Source organism: Artibeus jamaicensis, unplaced genomic scaffold, assembly GCF_021234435.1.
Source record: "Artibeus jamaicensis isolate MK-2021 breed Jamaican fruit bat unplaced genomic scaffold, CSHL_Jam_final contig_490, whole genome shotgun sequence".
Classification (NCBI taxonomy): Eukaryota; Metazoa; Chordata; class Mammalia; order Chiroptera; family Phyllostomidae; genus Artibeus; species Artibeus jamaicensis.
The window spans coordinates 11,020,462-11,036,381 of NW_026521861.1; positions in this window are offsets into that span (position 1 = coordinate 11,020,462).

Here is a 15,920-nt window from a genome sequence, read left to right on the forward strand (position 1 = left end):
CTATCTGCCCAACCCCTGTGTAACTTGCAAAATTTTAAACATACCTCCTTATAAAGATGTGTGTAAATACGTTGATGTAAGTCAAATGTTAGAAAAATGCACCGTAAAGAATATGACATCATTCAGTCTAAAGGCCAAGGAGGTTTGGTCAGCAGAAGCTCATGGGAGATGATGGGACTCCGGCCAATAACTTCTGACCTACAGACGGAGGACTGACTCTGGGAACTGAAAGGTCTCTTATCACATTTTAATTCAAGAAATAAGATCTTACACTGTAGAGCTAGAATTTATCAATGGAATAAGATATCAAGGAGTTTTCAGGTGATAAGCAGTGCATTTGGCAAAGAGCTTTTCACATGTGGCATTGGCGATGCATGGAACTCTTTTTTTGTCTGTTTCCACCATCCTTATCAGCAAAACAGATGGATGTCTGGGAGTTGATGATAATACTGTGCATGTGTGTAACAGTTGAAACACAAGAGCATCATGGCTTATAAGACCTCAAAAGTGGAGAAACTTACTGGTCTGTCCATTTCTTCGACCATCCGCCCATTCATCCATCCATCCATGCATTCATTCATCAACCTGCCCACTCACTCACCTCCGTACCCACCCACTCATCCATTCATTTCTAGTCATCCATTCAACCAACATTAATTGAATGCACCCTCTTTGCCAGGCCCTGGGCTGGAGGCCATGTCTGCGAAAATGAAGAAGTTCAATTCTCCTCAAGGATCTTTCAAAGCACTGTAGACATACAACGAGGTAGACAAACTGAAGGTATGTCTACTGATCTGGTATCAATAAGTCTGTTGCTCTGGAGCAATAAGTCTTGTCCCAAATTACAAGGCTAGAAGGCCAGTGAGATAAGACATCTCCATTCTTGAAAATTTGCCTATATTTGAGTCCCCATGTTAAGAATTGAGGGCATATTCAAACCCTCCATTGGGCTTTTGCTTTATGGACTTTATAATGCCATGACAAATAGGAAGTGAGTACCAGCTGGCTGAAAGCTGAAGTTCATCCAAAAGGTCAAAAAGCCTCCTTTGTTTCACATATGCTGTCCCTCCTTATTCTCTTACAACTTGTGCAGTGGTCACCCTATGAGGAACATGTCTGCTCTTGTTCCCAGTCTGTGTTGTGGTAACACCAAGGCGACAATGGCTTTGGGGCTCAGCCTAAGGTCACAGAGCCTGTGGTTTGCCCTCTCTCTCTGCAAGTGGTCAAAGCCAAGACAGACTGCCCACGACTGGTGACAAGAGAACACCCAGTGGCCAAACAGTTAAGACACTGTTGCCAGCCACCTCTACCCCAGGTGGGAATCCTGTGCCTCCTGTCCCCAAAACACACACATGAAAACACCTCCACACGCACCCTCCTCCTCCTCCTCCTCCTCCTCCTCCTCCCCATCACAGTCCCTATTCCCTTTTTCCTGCATTTTCTTTAGTCTTTCTGATATTTTAATCTTAAAATACAACGAGTCATTTCTTCCTTGATGAATTGCTCTCTCTGCCCCACCCTGTAACCTCGCTTGCTTGGAGGTAACTTCCTAATTCTCTTTGACAGTTTACTCTTGAAGAGGATTAAAGGTTATTTTTAGCCAGAACCACACACAAGGAAATGACGCAATGACTTCTTTGAGCTGGCTGAATGGTTCCTCTTTTTTGGTCTTTGCATTGATATGATTGTGAACTTTAAGTAGTTTCTGGCCTTGGTGAGTAATCACAGAATCAAGTCCCGTCTTCTCCTAATGTAAAGGGCTTGTTAGTTGCGATGATTTCCTCAATGACTGGCATTTTTATCAGATGTGGGCCACAGTGATGAAAATCAGAGTGATTTTAATTCATCAGCCTATGTCCTGAGGATCTCTTGGCTCCTGAAGAATCCCCTGCACCATGTTTATCCCTTTCACGAAGTCCACTCCCATAGTGGCAGAAAGGTACTTAACTCTCTGCCACTGGGGTTATGATGACAGGCATCAAGTTGCCCCCTGCCCTCCAACCTCTTTTCTATATAGCACATAGGTATTTCTTCATCTGTCACTATTTTTAAACTGTTTGTTCTTGTAAGTCCATATGGCTTCACCAGGGTTTCTCAACTTCAACACTATTGAAAGTTTGGGCCACATAATTCTTTGCTATGGGGCTGTTTATGTATTATAGGATGGTTAGTAGCAAGGTTGGCCTCTACCCACTAGATGCCAGGAGTACCCGCCCCCTCAGTTATTCCAACCAAAAATGTCTTCAGACATCACCGCATATCCTGCAGGGAGGCAGAACTGCCCCCCTTGAGAAACACTGGCCTTTATTATGATTTAAATCACAAGTTCCTTTGGGATTAGAAGGAACCTAATTTGTACAGACTTCCCAACAGGAAGGTGCTCAAAGGACCCAGCACCTATGGATTTGCTGCTTCATGAAGATCACAGTCCATAAAGAGGGAACCAGAATTTCTGGCTCAAGAAAATGAAACATTTAGACAGATGATCAAGTAAACAGCGGATAATGTGTCTTATTCAGCTTTTCGGTCTAATCGGTAAGATTAAAACAACAATACTTAGCTCTCTCTTACTAACCGCACACCAGAATCAAAAATGTGTAAGGAGTTTAGTTTGTCTCTTCATCATTAAAATGCTCCCACAAAATAAGGTGAGAGGCAGGTAAACTGTCACTATCCTCAGGAGGGTGAACGACGGCAATGCTCTGAGTGAAGACGGCCCTGGAATGAGCATTCCTTCACAGTCGCTGTTCAGTGAGCCTGGACAGAGGGCTGCACCTCCTCCCCTCTCGGGACCTGACCCTTGTGAAGGATTTCAAGTCTGTTTCGTGGGTAAAGAAGCAAAAGATGGATACGATCTGATATGTCATTGTAACTGCTGCTATCATTCATCCACCCGAGTGGTACTGAACGGCTGGATTTGGAAATGATAAAGCTCCTAAATGGTCTCTTTACGACCCTCTCTCCAGGCAAGAGAACAAAACCTTGTATCAGTTAATCTGATGAATTCCATGGGTTATTTTTATTCTATTCATAAGAGGCACAGTGTGTGGGACCTGCTTGTTCTTACACGCAGTGGTTAACAATTCAATTGCACAAATATTTACTGAAACCAAGGGCAAGGCAGTCTGGCAGTCACAGTCACTAGGGTGGAAATGCCCAGATGAGTAAAAAAAAAAAAAAAATGCAAATCTGCCCTCAGAAGAGTTTACATTTTTTATTTCTATATCAATTGGTTGCATATTTGTATTTTGTCTCCATACATACTTGACTTTGTATACTTTAAGGCCAAATACTGGAGAGGTTTTAAAAATCTGGGGGCAGTTTAAAGGCCTGAGCAACCAATGACAGGTTGTCCATTTTCCCTAAGTATAAAATCAGTGCATTTCTTGTTGTTTTTGAACAGAAAACAGAAAAAGCACAAGGGAAAAATGGACTTCTGCAAGCAGTGGAAGGTTTGTGCAAAGGTGCAAGACCTGGCATTCTGGAGAGGGTGGAGCCTGTGGGATCCTGAGGGGCCATGGGGGAACCTGGGGTACAGGCCTGAATGCCAGACCTCATCAGGAGGGGAATGGGGAACCATGGATGGTTCAGTGTTCTGGGCACGGCCCCCTTTCATCCTCACAACAACCCTGTGCGGTTGCAGAGGTTCTGCTCACTTTTCAGATGTAGAGCTGAAGTATTTAAGGTGTGTGATAACTTGCCCAAGGTCACACAGCTAGTGGACAGGAGAGGTGGGCACTCTAAAACTCCAGGTCCCTCATTCAAAGTGGGAATTGAGTGGGGCAAGGAGAGGACTGTGATTTAGAACAGCAACAATCTGGCTATGGCAGGTGTGCTTTTGACACAGTGGAGTGGATCAGAAGATTGCACAGACACAGCAAAAGGGTCCCACTTGCTTTGCAGAGAAAAGGCCAATTTACAGCCCAGAGATAGCTACACAGAGCAGGCGACTCAGCAGTGCCCTGTGGCGGTGGCTCTGTCCCTGACCTTTGGGCACCAGCAGGGCACACCACTGGCAGGGCACCACCTGCGCGTGAGGTCAGGACCTCTCGGGTGCTTTGAGCAGCTCCCTTCCCACTTTTCGTGGGGAGTTTGCACCACCGACCCACCTCTCCCAGTCAGGGCACGTGCCAGCTGTTCTGGATCGTCTGGCTGCGAGCAAGCCTGTTCACCAGATGTGCGCAAATGGACCCTGGGCACATCACTGATCCAGTATGTGTTCCCAGCCTACATACCCATGTTCCTGGAAGACCCAGGCCAAGGCAGAGCAACATTTCATAGAGGCTGGCCGAGTTTGGAGGTGGGGGTGACCAGGTGAGGCCTCCCTAAGGAGGTGACATTTGAGGGGAAGCCTCTATAGGGAGAAGGAACTTGCCACACCGTTCCTGACAGAGGGGCCAGTGAGTTCAGAGGCCCTGTGGCAGGTACCCGCTAAAGAACAAAGGGCCAGTGTGGTATAGCACAGGAAGCAAGGGAGGGGCAAGGAGACGAGCCAGCACACAGAGTCCCATAGGCCTCAAGCCACGGAAGCCAGTCGGGTTGTATTTCTGAGAGCAGTGAGAAACCAATCGGAGGCCTGAAGCGGGAGGGCTCGGTGATCGTGGGTGTGTTTTTAGAAGATGACCTTGGCTACAGAGTGGGCAAAGGGCTCTGGGGTGAGAGTGGAAGTCGAGGGGGTCTGCTCCAGAGCCCTAGATGAGAGGCGAGGCTGCCTTAGACCAAAGCAGGCGCCGTGGAGGACAATGTGGGGGATGCAGAGTGGACGCGCTGGTGGACGAACTGACCGTGGGCAGAGTCGGAGAGAGGAAGTGAGGACGCATCCCAGGGCCCTTGGCTGAGCGCCTGCGGGGATAGGGGGGCCGTGTGCTGGGATGAGAAGACTGGAGGAGGAGGAGTCTTGGGGGGAGTGCAGAGGAACGGCCTCAGATCCGGACAAGGTAACTTTGAGCTGCCAGTATGTTGAGGAGATTTAAAGTAGACAGCCGGAAAAAGTCAGGCCAGGATATAGATTTAGGGTCCTCAGCCTACAAGTTTTTAAAAAAATACTAGTTAAACATAGAGTTACTGCGCTTGCTTCAGCAGCACATACCCTGAAATTAAAATCTTGCCAGTACCACGTAAGGTCAAAATGAGTCTCAGAGGTGAGAAGTGGATCTCAGGTAGTTTTCACTTGCAGTTCCCTGACTGGGAGTGAGGCTGAGCATCTTTTAGATGTTCAAGGGCCATTTGTCTGTCTTCTGTTGTGAGTTCTCTGTTCATGGTCTTTGCCCATTTTCTGTTGAGCTACTAGCCTTTCATTCTTGATTTCTAGGAGCTCATAAATAGCAGGGCGTTTGGTCTTTTATGTCATCCCCTTTCTTGAAACTCTCTTTATTTCCTTAGTAGCACTGTCCCCTAGGCCTTCTCTCGCCTCCCAGGACCTCAGCTCCGCGTATGGGCTTTACTCCCCCCTCTTTCCCTTAAATGCTAGTAGTCCTCCGCACCCTTGGCCACCTCATTTCTTTACCCTCTCTTCAAAGCCACCCCTCCCCTTCCATCTCTGCCTCCGCCAGTTCTAATTACAACTGTGTGCTAAAAATGCCCAAATCTATATGTAACCGGTGCTAAAGCAGGGCTCTTCGGATGCCTCAGTCTGAATGAACTGAGCCCCCACTGCTGAGAACAAGCAGTGTCAGGTGCCTGCACATTCTAAAGAGAGGGGCAGACTCTGCAGAGGGTGGCCTGGCAGAGCCTCATGGGCGGCTTTCCTGGGTTCTTTGCAGAGCTGAGGGAGTGCTGTGACCCTTCCCACCCCCTTGAACCAAGCAGGGCGCTTTAAGAGAATCGTCTGTCTTATGTCTTACAGCATTCAGGAGACACAGGATTCATGCAGGACGTGGGCTTGACAAGATCTAAAGACGAGAGGCCGGCGTGCTCTGTGGGCCTCACATGAGAAGAGGGTGCCCTGGGAACATGCTCAGTTCTCACCAGTGTTGTTCCTGGTGGTGTGGCCCCCGGGTGACGGTCACGGAAAGCTGGAACACAGTCCTGAAGGTGTTCAAAGGGAAGAACTGTTGACTGTGCAGAAAGTGGGTAGGCAGACCTGACCTGGTAATGGGAGAAGGGAAGAAATGCCAAATAGGCAGAATTTGTCAACCTGTTGGGGACTGGCCCTGACACTCGTGGACAACGTCCTTGCAAAGGAAAACAAGACTAGAAAAATTCATATGATGTGATCGCACAGGATTGGCTTAATATTTTTTTATATCAACTGAATTTGGATCTTAGTTTTTAAAAAATACGCCATTCAGGACAAGAGAAAAGTGAACTGAGGCCTTACTGTGGAGTCCTGTAGAGCCCAGCTTGGGAGTCACACAGGCCAGGGACAGATGTCCTGCTCTGCTATTTACCAGTTGTGAGACTTTGGGCAAATCGCTCAACTTCCCCAAGCCTCAAATTCCTCCTTGATAAAGTAAAAATAATACCTGACAAGACCATTATGAAGAGCAAATGAGATGTTATAAATGACACCCACCATTACGAAGAGTAAATGAGATGTTATAAATGACACCCTTAGCATAGCATCTGGTGATGAGTCATGGGTTTGGAAAGAGAATGTAGCAGCCACCTCTAATCATCAGGAAAATGCAGTGAGGAAAACCACAATGAGATACCACCTCACACCTGTTAGAATGGCTATTATCGAAAAGATGAAACTTCACGAGTGTTCGGGAGGATGTGGAAAAAAGGGGACCCTGTGCACTTCTAACGGAAATGTAAACTGGTGCAGCCACTATGGGAAATAGTATGGAGATTCCTCAAAAAAATTAAAAATCAAGCTACCATATGATCCAGCAATTCCACTTCTGGGTACGTATCTGAAGGAATTAAAATCGGGGTCCTGAAGAGACTGCGCACCCATGGCAGCGTTATTCACATCTGCCAGGGCACGGAAATGACCTCAGTGTCCGCGTGAATAAAGAGAATGTGGTGCATTTTACAGTGGACTATCACTCGCCCTTGAGAAGAAGGAAATTCTACCATTTGCAATAACACGGATACATCTGCAGCGCATTATGCTAAGTGAAGTAAGCCAGTCAGAGAAAGACAAATATGGTATGTCGTCACTTATACATAGAATCTAAAAACAAAACAAAAGTAAAAACTCACTCCGTAGGAGCAGAGAATAAAGGGTGGCTGCCAGAGGCCGAGGAAGGCAGAAATGGGGTGATGTAGGTGAAAAGGTCCACACTTTCAGTCATCAGGAAAATAAGCTCTGAGGATCTGATGTGTACAGCACAGAGATTACAGTTAGTAACGTTGTGTTGCACACTTGACAGTGGATGAGAGTAGATCTTAAGCATTCTCACTTACATACCAAAAAAGCTAACTATGTAATTATATGAGGTGACGGATACATGAACTATATTGACCTTGGTAATCATTCTACCAAAGTGTATGCATGTAAAATGACCACATTGTATGTATTAAGTACATAAAATTATACTTGTCAATTATTCTTCAACGAAGTTAAAAGAAGAAACTCTCCAAATGTAAACTTCTTGAGGACAAGGTCTGTGCCTTGCATGCAGACTTACTATTCTAGATTCCATGGCAAATGGATTATTAAGGCTGTGTATTACTCCTTTTTAAAAGATTTTATTGATTTCTTTTTAGACAAAAGGGAAGGGAAGGGAGGGAGAAACATTGGTGTGTGGTTACCTCTAGAGTGCCCCCCTCCACTGAGGACCTGGCCTGCAACCCAGGCATGTGCCCTGCCTAGGAATCGAACCAGTGACCCTTTGGTTCGAAGGCCTGTGCTCAATCCACTGAGCCACACCAGCCAGGGCTCTATATTACTCTTAACACTATGACAGTAATGATACTTCAACTGGCAACAACTGAGAGATTCTTTGTCAGTCAGAAGCATCGCCAGAGATTTTACATGGCCACAATGTTTGCAATAAAAATAAAAAGAACCAATAAAAAGGAACAAACAAAGAGAATGTGACATGGGCCTAGGCTTCTACTGCACGGCATCGGAAAGAACACACAGGTCCTCTGGTTCCATTTCCAGTCTTTAATATTGGTTGTTTGGTTTGGTGCTTCCTGAGGGTACTGCCTGCTTTCAGAGAAGCATTATGAAATTTCCAAAGAAAGTTCTTTGTAATGTGTTCTGAAGGAAATTGAGAGGAAAATATACCAAACTGGAGTATGGAAACACAGCTTGGGCGTTCAAAAAACAAGAAAAACTATTTGCTCATCATAAATTCAGTTAAAAATATAGCTGCACAAACAGATGACTAAATAGTACTCCGACCCACAGATCTAAGCTTTTCTGCAAGTACCGTCTTACATAAGATTGTTCTGCTGAACGAACCCCACCACTGGAAACATTCAGATGTGACATTTTTTTAAACATAGTTTCATATACATCTCCACAGCACAGGCACTGCAGATAATCTATAAGGAGCTGGCCCCACCGCACAGAGAATGTCGCATGAAGAGAGAGTCTCGGATTTTTCCACGTTCTGCTGCCGTCACAGAGGCATCCGCAGCCAAGAGCCACTCTTTTTTTTTTTTTTAATTACAGTTTACATTCAGTTTATTTTGCATTGGTCTCAGGTATACAACATAATGGTTAGACCATCATGTACTTTATACAGTGTTGCCCTTGGCATTCCCAGGACCCGCCTGGCTCCATACAGATTTATTACAATATCATTAACAATATCTGTATTTCCTATGCTGTACTTTACATCCTCATGACTATTCTGTAATTACCAATTTGTCCTTCTTAATCCCTTCACCTCTTTCCCCCAGTCCCTGAAGCCCCTGCCCTCTCTCCACGTCTTTGAGTCTGTGAGCCATTCTTAATATCACATGGCAGGACAAGTCATGAGACTGAGTTCTTGGACCTTAATCAGGCGGGATTTGGAGGGTATTTTTGTTTGTTTGTTTTGGCATAAGAGTCAGGTTCATTTGGTCCATGGCCATGTACAGGTTAAAGCATTATTAGTTCTGTCATCAGTATCCGTAAAGGATAATTAGATATACGAGGATACACACAATTAGGCTGTTCATGAGCTTCAGATTCTGTAGTAAACCTAACTCTGTATACTGAGGGAGTGATGTCTTAGTCAAACTTCTGAGGGCCAATACTTTAGAGTCTGAATTACCCTCTCAACCAAAATCATTACTTCAAGGTCATAAAAGTCCTGTTTTTCAATGGGTTCTATGTGAGTGCGTACCTGGTCTTATCTTACCTCAAAGGCCAGCTTTGTTCTTAAGTTATAAAGGTTTGTCATCTCTCTCCTACCCAGTTATTCTCTGTCTGTTACACTAATTCTCACACAGGAAGAATAACAGTCACCTTGAAGCTGTGAAGAGCAACTCGGACTGTGTACACAATTGCTGCAAGGTGATCCATACCACAACCAAGTGCACTGGCAGATTTTTCTCCTCACACTTGAACTACTAAAGCGAATCTGGATTTTTCTATTCCATTTGCAAGAAAACAGTGGAGTTCCATGGTTTGTAATGCAAAACTATAAAAGAGCAGTATATCGGCCCTTGGCTGGAGTGACTAAGATGTTTGGAGCGACTCAGTTGGTTGAAGCGTTACCCAGAGCACCAAAAAGTCACTGGTTCAATTCCCGGTCAGAGCACATGCCTAGGTTACAGGTTCGATCCCCATTTGGGGTGTGTTCGGGAGGTAACCTCTCCCTCTCCCTTCTTCTTTCTCTAAAAATCAATGAACATGTCCTCGGGTGAGAATTAAAACTAATAATAATATATATATTTTAAAAGACAGTATACTTATCCCTACCTTGAGCACATACCTAATAGAGGTAGGCCTCACACAAGCCCCTTCTCCCAACCCCATGCTAAGACCCAGGCTACTTACTCAGCACACAGGGAACCCTGACCTGACCCAGCCTGTGGCATTCACGGCTTTGTGACAGTCTGCAACCTAAAACAAACCTGACTGTTCTCACCAGCGTCCGGAAGCCAAGTACTTGGCAGATCATCTTCGGTGTGAGATAAGCAAAGTCTGATGCTTGCCCTCTCTCTCAGAAGACACGGTGCAGCAGCTGTGAGTTGCAGGTGACTAAAGAACGTGCATGAGGTGGCAAGCTTCCTCACACAGAGTAGCACCTTGTCATGGGTTGAAACGTGTCCCTCTCAAAAATATATCCGGGGTCCTAACCCTCAGCACCTCAGAACGTGGCCTTATTTGGAAATAGGGTCTTTACAGAAGCCATCAAAATAAAATGCGGTCATTAAGGCAGGTCCTGCCCCCCTATGACTAGTGTCCTTGTAAAAAGAAAGAATTTGGGCACACAGGTAGATAAGCAGAGAGGGAAAGACAGCCGTCCACGAGCCAAGGGGAGAGGCTAGAACAGGTCCTCACCTCTCGGCCCTCAGCAGAACCAACTCATTCACAGCTCATTGACCCAGCACTGCGGGGGGGATGAAAGAGTCCCTATACATTCACTTTCTAAATAACAAATGCACCTGGGAAAATGACGAGTTCCCAAATTTTTCGACTACTACTTTTTAATGAAAATGTATCTAAAATATACACTCCAAATCCTTAAGCGGAGGACTGTGAACGTAGTCAACCCATTTCCTACCGGCAGGGGCCTGACCGTGAGTGACTGTGAGGCACAGAACACTCTGTCTCTGCAGTGAATGGCCTCACTGCTTTCGCTCTTTCCTCCTCTAGCAGGAAGTTTCCAGACGTTCCCCCTGCCCCCCCTGCATGGCCCTCATCCCTTTGCTCCAAAATGCACCTCATCATCTGTTACAAAAGGACAGAAACCAGACAGACAAGACATTAAAACTGCTTCTGGAGTACAACTAACAGTTCCAAGTTAGGGGCTGAAAGACTGTCCCAGGAATGAAATGGCAGGGACTCGGGGGAAGTTTCTTTGATGTCTGCTTCTTCCCTCTCTGCTCTCAGGGGTGAAGGGGTCAGACTCTTGTACTCGGGAGAACTTTGCTGCTGAGCCACACTGACACAAAGCAGGTCACAAGGGACCCTTCCGGCCTCCCTGAGACATTATGAATTTATACCACAGAAGCAGCTTGGATCAATTATAGCTGGTAAACAAGCTTCTCTATTAAGAGCCCAGTGGGGCTTTGGCACTGTTGTCCATTTGTTTGGGGCATGGTTATGCATAGGGTAGAACTCTCTGGAATGACCTTTTTATGGTGTAACATTAATTTGGGAAATTCTAGTTCCCCAAACAGAATGATAATCAAATTAAATGACCACAAAAGAATAAACTTGCCTTTGAAATCAAAAAGGTACTTACCAGATAAGATTCTTCGCTACATCCTCTCACTTTTTAAAGAGAACAATCAGTTGGTTAACTTCTGCTGATTGGAAGCCAGCTTCTTTGCCACATTCGGTTTTGTTTAGCATGAAGGTATTTTCTGCTTTATGCCCCCATCTGTGGTGGTGGTGGTGGTGGTGTTAAAAGCAGAAAAGAGAAAAGGAGGGCTAGTTGTGGGGGCGACTTCTCAGCGAGTTTCCCCGGTGCCACGGACACGCGTGAATGAGTAAATATGGCTGAGACAAGATGAGATCTGCTTGGGGAGGAGGAGTGGGCTGTGGCCAGTTTCTCTGGGGAGACAAAGGCCAGCAGCAGCCAGTTTCTCCAAGGAGAAAAAGGCCCCGAGTGCCCTCTTCCATAGCCTTTAATTGGGTTGTAATACACAGGAATACAGGGCAAAAAGGATCAAACAGTAGATAACGTTGCAAAGAGATCTGAGTCAGTGTCTGTCAGGAAGAGAGTTGCAGAAACTTTGGGAGACATACTCATTTCCTCTCGGACCCTTATCATATGAATGAAAGCACTCTTAGCAGAGCAGATTTCACAGGTTTATCAGGAAGTCTTCGTGGTGCCAGATTTTTCCCCAGGGCACGCTCTAGCCAGGCAAGGAGCTGCACCTCTTCTGAACAGGTATTCAGGCTTAAGGGGATTAGAGCCAGGAAGCACTTCTCTCAAAGGACCTGGCGGCCAAGTCCTTCCATGAAGGCCTCCCAAGTGATCCAGTCTGGCTTAGGTTGCCCCCCGCTGTGAGGGGTCTTACCTGTCATTGACTTCCAACCAAGCTCTGGGGGCAGGGAGAGGAACTGAGGCAGCATTTGGTACCAGAGACAGGCTTTGTCTCCTGCGGCTGGCACTCCAAAGGTCGTCTCTCGCCCTTAGCTACAAGGGGTAGAGATACAATTCCTAAAACCAGGCAGAGCGGTCTACTACAGCTAGTGTTTATTGAGCACTTACAATGAACCAGTCAGTATGCCAAACACTTTACATGCCTTAATGAATCTTCCCAAACATCTCTGAAGTAGGGATGATGATTTTCGTCAGGCACCAGATAACATTTCGGTCAGTGATGGGTCCCATATTTAACAGTGGACCTATAAAATTATAGTAAGCCCTCAGCTAATGTTGTTGACAGGTTCTTGGAAACCGAGACTTGAAGCAAAACAATGAGTAATAACACAATTGTACCATAAGAGTATAGACAAGAGTTAAGTTCCTACGATGTATTTCTGGTCACAAAAACATCACCAAACTTCAAAATAAAGAGCCAAAAACACTTCTAATATTAAACACTGAAGTGAATGTGAGCTATACATTCATTCAAGAAAGATTAATGCAAACAAGAGAGAGAATGATTCTAACCCACAGAGTTCTGGCCCCTGGGTGGCGGGACCCACCCTGGACAGTACACCCATCTATAGCAGGGCCACTCATGAGCACGCCCACACTCACACCCACACCCACTGGGACCGACACAATCCAGACAGGCCGATTCACCTCACCTGCACATCTTCGGGATATGGGAGGAAACTGGAGGCCAAGCGAAAGCCCGCCCCAACACTGGGAAGGCACGCAAATTCCACACAGGCCGTGGCCTGGCCAGAAATCAATTTTTATTTTCTCATCAACTTTACTGATAAGAAACATTGACCGAAATGCTCTTTCCCAAGGACCTGCTGTGTAAAGGAGCTGAGAAACTCCCATTGCCTGCTGACATCACAGCCCACGCGATGTCCCAGCACAACGCATGTCTTTGCAGTGATGCTGCTGTAAACAAACCTACTGCGCTGCTCCTTGCGTGAGCATATCGCACACACGATTCCAGGAGCAGGCTCTAGCGTCTGGGTGTGTATAAGTGCCCTCCATGACATTTACACAAGGAGGAAAGCCCCAACGACTGAATTCCCTTTAACCAAAGCGGAAATGGAGGCCAGAGATAGTCAAATAACTTATTCAGAGTGAGTCACCCAGTCACCCAGGTACTAACTGGCAGAACCTGGATTTTAACCCAGGCAGTCTGGCTCCAGAGCCTGCCTTCCTAAGTAGCATGGTCTAGAGAGCGAGGTAAATGTGAAAACTGATTACTAATATTCATGTGATCCTGCTGAAGTGCCATAATTTTAAGTTATGTAATAGAAAGCACATGAAACAAAAACACATAAGCCAAGGGTATTTTCAAACTCTTCTACCAATCCTGGTAACGCTCTAAAAATACTGATTTTTTTCCCAAGGTTAGTTACCGGTTTTTAAACTGCTTAATAAATTACTTTTATTTAAGTCATCCCCCCAGATGAGTTCTTATGAAAACCATACATGAGTATATACATGAGTACATATGCAGGAATTTTTTTAAACCTAGATCATTGTCCGCAAGACAAAGCTATGAAAACACATATAATTTCTATTAGTAATGGGGGGACATGTCAAAAAATGTCTGTTTGCAGAGTGGTTGGCAGCACGGGAGAGGAAAATTAGGGAGTGGGATGAGAACGGTGACAAATCACAGTAAAATCATTACTTTAGACATTTTCAGATAAGAAAATAAAATACTTTCAGGACTGTGCCAATGCCATTTGAAGGTGTTTTCTAGGCCTTTCAGAGAGCCTGGAACCTCAGCGTGTGTCTGACTTAATGACCTGGTCTGGAACCAGATGTGGTAGGAGGGAAGTAACAAAGCAGGTAGAGCTTGCTTTTTCATCTTCTGTTTCAGACTTCCAAACAGCTTCCTTTGGGCTCTTAAATAAAATTCCTAAGGTCACAACTTTTGGGTCTTTGATTCTGAATAAGAGTGAAAAATTTTTCCAGTTACAGATTTTTTTTTAAATTACGGAATTGTTTGCCTTTTCTTTGGAGTTCTTTTGTCTTTCGGAGTTAGATTTATGTGGCACTTTTGGAAATCCACATAGAAATATACTAACAATGAGAATTTCATTTGTATAGCTAAATATGATCATTCTTCTAGCTCTACTATATTTAAACATTTCGTGACAGAATCTGTTCACTTGTTCAGAGCTACTGACTTGAAAAACTGCTCCAGGGGAGAAGGCAAAATCAGAGAGTTAAGCATGAGTAAGACGCAAGGCACCATTACCAGTCTGACGATGAAGATGATCACGAGAAAGAATGCAGATGGCCTCCAGAAATAGAGAGTGGCCTCTGGTGACAGGCAGCACAAGAAACAGGCACCTCTGTCCTACAGCCACAGCAAATGCATTCTGCCAAGAACTGTAGTGAGCTTGGAAGACGAACCTGAACGCCAGCTGACACCTGGATTTCAGCAACATGAAAGACGCTGACCAGAGGACTCAGCCAGTTCCATCCAGACTCCTGATCCACAGAACTGCAAGATAAATTTTACCCCAGGGAAGGAAAAACCAGTGATCCAGGCAGGTGGATTGTGAGGATGCTTAAAAGCCCTTCCCTGTCCCTGATCCCCACATGGCTTTGGTCTCTTCCCAAAGGACCAGCCAGGAGAACATTTTATTGAGAATTGCTAACCCTTAGTCTTCATTGGATGCTAAAGCCACTGTCACAACTAAACTGAATAACTCGACTCCAGGAAAGCGCCTGTGATCCCAAGCTCAGCCCTAAAGGGGTATCTGAGCTGGACTCTAGCATCTGTGGAGACCAGAGGGTACCCAGCTCTGTTGCAGGGGTGCAGGTAAGACCCAAGGCACCCCACCTTTGTCCTGCCCTACTCTGCTCCAACCTAGAGGCTGCCTTAGGACAGGACCCAGGGGACGCAGGCTCCTCTTCCGCTCAGTAGAAAAACTTAGTTATGAGTTCTGAAGGAGCACACGGCTGGTAAAAATGTTTGCCTCTGTGTGCTGAGGAGCATCTTTTTGGTTATAATTTTTTGGAACTTTCAGCAGTTACAAAGGACTGAAAACCACAGCTGGTTTTTGGAGTCCACTTTGGAGGACGAGGACACAAAAAGGTGTGAGGCCAGACAAAACAGCCAAGACGAGAGACAAGAAAGAGCAGAGAAGGACAAGGAAGAAGAGAGGAAAAAAATAGAGAATGGAAGGGAGAGGAGCTGAGGGACCACTGCAGCAACTTCACTTGACCCGGGGACCCAGCTCTTCACTCTGGGCAGTCACGCCTTTACTGAACCGCTGGCACAGAATCCCGTTCCACCAGAAATCACAGAGCTGCTGCTGGACGGGCACTTGTTCCTTTCCTGGTTCATGGGGAAGAATGAGGTGGGTTATGTTGGTGTTTCTTTGAGTTGAGGCCAAGCTTGCAGCCTCCCCGGATTCCCTTGGAGACCACTGTGGGGTAGAGAAATGCATAAAAGTTTCGGGGCATATGTAACTTTGCTAGAAATTTATGCTAAATGAAAAATAGTTGTCATCTACCTATGATCTTGTTCAAGTTCATCATTTGTATTTTTAATTTAAATCAGTGTGTAGTAGTCATGTGTATCGATTAAAGATTTTGGGTTTTGTGTGATGCGTAAAAATGCCTTTCACTATAAAACACTCAATACTTTACTGGGACAGTTCTGAAGTATGAAATTGGATCATTATTGTCTTCTTTGATGAGCTAGTAAACTCCTGAATCCTCCCAGCCTCAGAAATTACTGCTGGTTTGAGAGGATCA